Here is a 7431-nt window from a genome sequence, read left to right as displayed (position 1 = left end):
AAAAAAAATAAAGGACAAAATATTTAAAAGTCACTAAGTGCTTTATTCGGACATCTCGAGTAAGGTGAGTCAAAGGTGGTGGTAACTGGCTGCGGCCAAAATGCAAAGTGACGCTTCGGCGTCGGACACTGGGGGGACAAACCTGGAGCTGAACACATCTCCAGGGGCGGACTGGTTTGAGGTTGGAAGAAATGGGAAACAAGCGGCTAACATTAGGAAAAGGCAAAAATCTAAAGTAGCAAAGGTTCGACAAGGCAGGAAGAAATTCCGAAACTGACGATGACTGTACCAAACAGACAGAAAATTCTAGCAAAACCAAAAAAACTAAAACTGAAAGTAATAACGGCATGTTTATCCCGTTACAAGGGATGCTTGTTAAAAAAGGCACATACGTGAAAAATGCGCAAATAAATCTAACGGACAAGGCGGACAAAATCAGCGAAAGCAGTGAAAATGCAAATCACAAAAAACCGGACAGTGAAAAAATAGATACAACAGAAAGTAGCGGTGCGAATAAAGAAAAGAGCGAAAATGAAAACACCAACAGTGTGCGCTACACAAATAGGCACAAGTGCGATTTTTGTGTACTAGTGGACACTTCTAAATCTACAATGATCGAAAACGACAAAATGCGAAATGGTCTCTTCCTGTGGGACAAAATAAAAAACTTTAATATTTTAGGAATAAAAAAAATAAAAGCAATAGGTAGGTCGCTTTATAAAATTTTTTTTTTGAAAATTTCGAAGCAGCAAACAAATGCATAGACAACCCGGACTTACTCAAAAATAATATGAGACCGTTCATACCCAAAAGCATGGTGGAAACCACCGGAGTAGCGAGGCAAATTCCACTTAATTTCACGGAACAGGAAATAAAGAACAATATAGTTTCAGACATACCGATCACATCAATTACAAGGATTACCAGAAGAGACCCTAATGACAAAGAAAAATTCATCCCGACGTACTCTGTAAAGATAGCCTTTGAAGGTAACGAGATACCAGAATCAATTGAAATATTCTATGTAAAGATAAAAATTGTCCATTATATCCCAAGAATTAGACACTGCTATAACTGCGGAAGATTAGGCCACACCAAAATGGCGTGCAAAGCAGCAAACAGATGTATAGTTTGTGGTAAATCAGAGGGCTGCAATAGCAAATGTAACCAGAACACAAAATCATGCATACTATGTGGAGGCGATACCCACAACTCACTCGAAAGTAGCAAATGCTCCGTATGGGCAAAAGAAAAAAGGTAGTAGAAATAATGACCATTAAAAAGGTATCAAAATCAGAGGCAATAGGGATGTACAATCTCAACAATAATAACAGATTCTCTGCTTTAGACGATTTTGAAGGGAACTTCCCTCATTTAGATACAAAAAAAAACAGTAATGATCAATAACGACGAAGTGGTTAACAAAAAACTCACTACTACCAAATACAATCAAGTTGTAAAGAAAAATATTCCACAAGTATCCGCACCACCAAAGCCAACCTACAACGCCCCGAGAGTTAAAGCAAGCATACAGCCTGTATATGAAATGGCGAACTGGAGTAAGGTAACAGAGATAGAGAGGCTAGTAAATCTTCTAATAAAAAGGTATAACATTGATATAAATGACCCATTAGTCAACCTTATTCAAAATATAGGCAAAGTACACATACAAGACAAAATTTCAATTAGCAATGATGACCAGTTCGATAAAAATATTACAATATAACATACAAAGCTTAAAAAGCAATAAAAACTATGTAGACCTTTTTAATAGTAACAACAACATTGATATAGTATGCCTTCAGGAGATTTTCTCACATGACAACCAAACAACAATTCATAACCTATTCAACTTCAACTTGCTTAGAAAAACCAGAACCGACGGCTACGGTGGTGTAGGAATCGGATTCAGAAAAGGTATTAAATTCACTAAAATCAAATTTGTCTCCACTTTTGACATCCTTATAGCTAAAACCACTAATTTAATCAGAAACATAACAATTTGTAATATATATTTCCCTCCCAACATCAACACTACTATTTTCACTAACGAACTAAATCGTGTACTTATCGCACTAAACAATCACGAAAACGTTATTCTTGCTGGCGATCTCAATGCTAGACATCAGGCATGGGGAGACAGAATATGCAACTCCAAAGGAAGCATTATTATCAACGAAATCAGCTATACAAACCTTCAATGCATCAACACCGGAACTATTACCCACCGTACCGGAAACAGTGCCGGGTCTGTAATAGACATAACGTTCACAAATATTAATAGCAGTTTGATAAAATGGCAATGTCACCAAGTACATCTAGGAGGCAGCAAGCATTTTCCTATCACCATAGAGATAACAAACACCGGAAAGAAACCCAACTTCTTTATCCCCAAGAAACAGCTGGCTAGGGAGTTAGCGCAGGTAAGCTTTGATGATCTAGAAAATTTCACAAATGTGATTGACAATGTCAAGAATAAAATAAAAATTGATTTAAATAAGGCTAATCGCACTCCTAAAGAATGGTGGAGCGAGGAACTCAATAAACTCTACAGACTACACGTGGCAAAACGAAAAAAAGCAAATCATACTAACCGCATAGAAGATATGGAGGAATCAATTAAGGCAACCGGTGACTGGAAAGACGCAGTGAAGAAAGCAAAAAAATCTAGCTATAACACTAAAATAGAAGAAATCAATGCTAACCCTAATTCCAAAAATGCATGGAATTTCATAAGAAATGTCAAAGGAAATAAAAGGCCATTGCACAACTGGGCAGCCGAAGACGACCGCAACTATTTAGAAATTATAAAAGAACAAGCGGAACAAGCTAGCAATCACAATATCACGTGTTGTCCATCATTCCACGCGTCTCCAAGCGCGTCAAACGGGAGCATTGATTTCTCATACATGAAATTTGAAAAATTACTAGCGAAGAAAAAATCAACAGCTGGGGGGCTCGACAGGGTCACATTCAATATCCTAAAGCAACTGTCTACCGAGGCGAAGCAAAATTTACTAACATCCTTGAGAGAACACTTTCACAGCAACAGAGTCCTAAATGCCTGGAGATTAATAAAAGTAATACCAATCCCCAAAGCAAATAAGAGCACAGATGACATAAACAACTATAGACCAATTTCACTAATATCAGTAGTAGCCAAAAGCATAAATATGATGGTTAAGGAATCGCTGAACGATTTCCTAGAAACTAACAAAAAGTTACCCAACAATAGCTATGCTTACCGTAAACTAAGATCAGCGACGATGTGCATCAATGAGATGCTTCATCTAGTCGCGGATAAAAAGAACAGTAGAAACTTTGTTTTTATATGTTTTTTAGATATGTCGGATGCCTACAACAGAGTTGACTTAGTAGCACTTTACAATATTCTATTACAGACTAACATAGAAACATCAATAGCAAACTGGACGTATAACTTTTTCTCCAAAAGGACTCTTACCTTAGGAAAACATGCCGTAAAATACACTCAGGCTTACCTCAAGGTAGCTGTTTATCTCCAACATTATTTAATATATATACAGCCCAACTACACGAAATCAACAATCCTCACACGCACCTATTTCAATTCGCTGACGACCTAGCCATAGTATCCACAAACTCAAACAAAACAGCAGCAGTTCAAAATTTACAAGATAAAATAGCAGAATTACAGGTAAAGTGTCATAACTTAAATCTAAAGTTCAACTTAGAAAAGACAAAATTCATGTATATGTCCGCAAATAACCGACAACAGTTCAACATATCAATCAACAGCACAAACTTGGAACAAGTCCAATGCTTTAAGTGGTTAGGAAGAACCATCAGCGCAAACTCAACGGTCAAGGTACATATTAGCAACATTAAAAAAGCTGTAACTCCAGGTAAAAACCTCATTTCGAAATTAACATCAATTAAAGCAGGAATCTCCCCTAAAACCTCAATAAATCTGTTTAAAGCATTCGTCCGGTCCAAAGCTGAATATGCCAGCACCAGTTACGCCAATGCACCAAAAGGTTACAACAAGCAACTTCAAACGAGCGTTAATGAAACGCTACGGAGATGTCTAGGAGTACCACCTAACACCCCAACACTTATGCGATACGCGCTAGCCTGCGAACTCCCACCTCTATCTAGAGCAGTGTGGCTGACAGCTAAAGAACTGGTCAAACAATGGTTCCTCAACCCGGCACTAAGAACCCAATTACAAGACAAACCGGCCATAAATTCAAGCTATAGTAGAACATATGAAAAATTCAAAGTAACCATAAACAACATAGACACAAATGTTGCCTTTAACAGACATAACAATATTACCCTTTTTCAATCTGAATTATCGAACTCAAAAAAAAATTTCTCCTCCACACAACTTAGAGCAATTTATAACCAAAAAATCAACACTTTGAAGGATGATGGCTACTACATATATGCGACTGATGCATCGGTGATGGCAAATAAAGTTGGATGTGCAGTGTACGTGGAAACAACCAATGTCTCATACCTTTTTAACATAGACGGAAATTTTACCTCAACCTACGGTGAGCTAGTTGCACTATCTCAGGCAGCTACAATAGCAAGCAACAGCGGGAACAAAAAGATAGCAATTTTCACAGACAGCCAGGCAGCAATCAAAGCCCTCGACAATCACACCACACAGAACTTCCTTGTGGCAGAAATTCACAACAAACTACACAGATCCAACATAGAAAACATAATGATAGTATGGACACCCAGTCATGTTGGGATAACTATAAACGAAAAAGCCGACATTGCTGCAAAAACTGCAATTGATTTCGGTAAATCTCTCTCTCCTAAATTAAGCCCAAATGAAGCACTCCTAAAAATAAGCACCAGACTGTGGACTGAAACCAAAGACGAATTTAACAACAAACTACCAAACTGGGACCCTGACATTGCGGAATTTTGTACATTGAAAATAAACAATCCGTGGTTTAAAAACAAAAAACTGAACTTAGAAGCATACGACATAAAACTATTTAACAGAATTGCAACAGGACATACATACGGTAATACGTACTTAAACAAATTTCAACATTACAGGTCAGATACCTGTAATACGTGCAACACTAAGGAAACGGCGGAACACCTTATATTCGACTGCAGTGCTTACAGCACTCTAAGAATTGAGTATACGCTTTTCCAAACGTACCACAACTTCAAACAAATTCTGCTTTCAAAAAATCCCACCATTTACAAACAACTTATTGACTTCCTACACAGAAGTGGGCTGGATAAAGCACTATAGTGAAAAACAAGGCGTATTTAACAAGGTGGTGTTGGCCGTATATAAGTAAAAAATTACACTAACAAATTATACGCTGATGTCCATACTGTCATTGGTATGAGTTACAACAAACACATCATTTTGACGTAATGGCCTCCACGGCGAAAAACTCAGCTGTTGCCTCAACACCACCTTGTTTAATACACCTTGAGTGAAAAAAAAGGTAAATGAGAAAAAAAATATATATAAGCACCCAACACATAAGAATGAAGAAAAGAAAAAAATAAAATAAAAGAAAAAATAAATCATGGGAAAAAATATATATATATGTATGCAAATACTAAGTACATAGAGAAAAAAAAATATATATATAAATAGATTATAACTAAACTTTTTGTTTAATCGTTTAATTAGTCAACTTTTAAAATTTGAATTTGTGTTTACAGCTCAGTTGTATCGTCTTTTGTGTCGTTCAGTGTTCCGTCTCTAATTGTCAAAAACAAATAAATAAATACGAACGAAATAATCTGTCAAACCAACCTCCACCACTTCTAAATCAACCTCCACAAAGCAAATAAGATAAAACAAATCACACAATTTCGTTTACACCGATGAGGACATCTACATCAACAAATAAAGGAAAAACTGTGACTGAAGGATAAACACCACGTTTTACAAACCTGGCACTTGAGGTTATACACCTTGCCATTTAGGGGACCAATCGATTAGGTTCCTATAGCCAAAAAAAAAAAAAAACCTTCTTGCGCCAGCCTCGGGTTGATGTGTTGAGCTTGAATAGCAACAGGAAGTTGGGGGCTTTCTTGAAGTGAAGTGAATCAACGCACTGAATTTCGTGCGCTTCGCGAAATTTGCGTTCGATCACAAAGTAGAGATTGGGACACGCTTGACCATTCCACGTTTGTACATCAATTCACAAACTGATTTAAGATTTGGATAACCCCATATAGGGGGTTCGGCATACGTAGCATATTAATGGCTGCCTTGCTCAATTTGATGAACACACCGTTTTAATGTGGCGAAGACAGAACTGTAAAACTACGCACTTTTTGTGCAACATTGTTGATACCGCGGATGCGGATCACAAAAGCCAATTTGGATTTTTAAGGCCCGTCGAATTGGCCGCATTTCTTTGCCACACAGCGCTACTCCATCTCACGGCGTCCATCACGGAGTTTTCTTGTTTGATATTTCTCAGCATGCACCAAGTTTTCACATTTACGGAGTGCAATCACAGCAGAGCGCTTTAGTTTACGTTTGATCAGGGTAGCAATTTGCTGACCTGCTCTTGCTGAACTGCAGCTTCGGCTCGGGGACAGGAGGCAGCTTCCTGGAAGGTTGTCTGCCCTTTGCTTGCGGTTTCTTACCGGCCGTGATGGCAGTCATCTTAACTTGTTACTTAGCACGTTGAAAAGGCGAAAAAAAGTTCGTCAAATGTTTGGAGCGCATCGTAAATGAGCCACTCGATTTATAACATTTCTATAAACAATTTAATTAAATACTTTTTATACATAGATATGCTGCAACCATGCACTTACTTTCCCAAATTCCATCCTGCTTATCGGCATAATTTTCCAAATATGCCTGCTACTTCATTACTAATTCCTCAATTTTCCAACTGCGCTTTCTTTGTTGGCTCGACATATCCTAAAAAGACAAATTTACATTAAACAATAGAAATCGCAAAAATTAGCAAATAAAATACTCGCTTTGTGTTGTTTTGTTGTCAAATTTCTGAGAAATGTGAATTCACCACGATGCGATACAGAAAGAACAAGGACCAGGGATGTAATTTTAAGTAAATCTATTATTCAGTGGCAAGGCGCAGAGCGTTCGGGGCAGCAATATTAATTTGTATCAAATATAACATTAAACGGTGGTTCTAATACATTTTTTGATATTATTAACCAGAGTACATACATTATATGGTATTTCTTTCAAATTTAATGTACTATATGACCTTTTTTTCAAATATTGCGTGTAAGAAATTGTGTGCTACCTAAAATTTCACCTCTGGAAACTTTATCCCCATAAAGGACTTCACCACAGTTTTTTTACTGGATATACTGAGGTTTTCACTTTCATCAACAAATATCGCTTGCGATACGCTTTATTTCATAATGTGGCGAATACTGCGGCAACACAAAGCGAACAACGAGAAATAGGCA

The sequence above is a fragment of the Rhagoletis pomonella genome, unplaced genomic scaffold, assembly GCF_013731165.1.
Source record: "Rhagoletis pomonella isolate Grant_MI unplaced genomic scaffold, Rhpom_1.0 Rhpom_scaffold_00006, whole genome shotgun sequence".
NCBI lineage: Eukaryota > Metazoa > Arthropoda > Insecta > Diptera > Tephritidae > Rhagoletis > Rhagoletis pomonella.
This window is presented reverse-complemented; position numbering follows the sequence as displayed.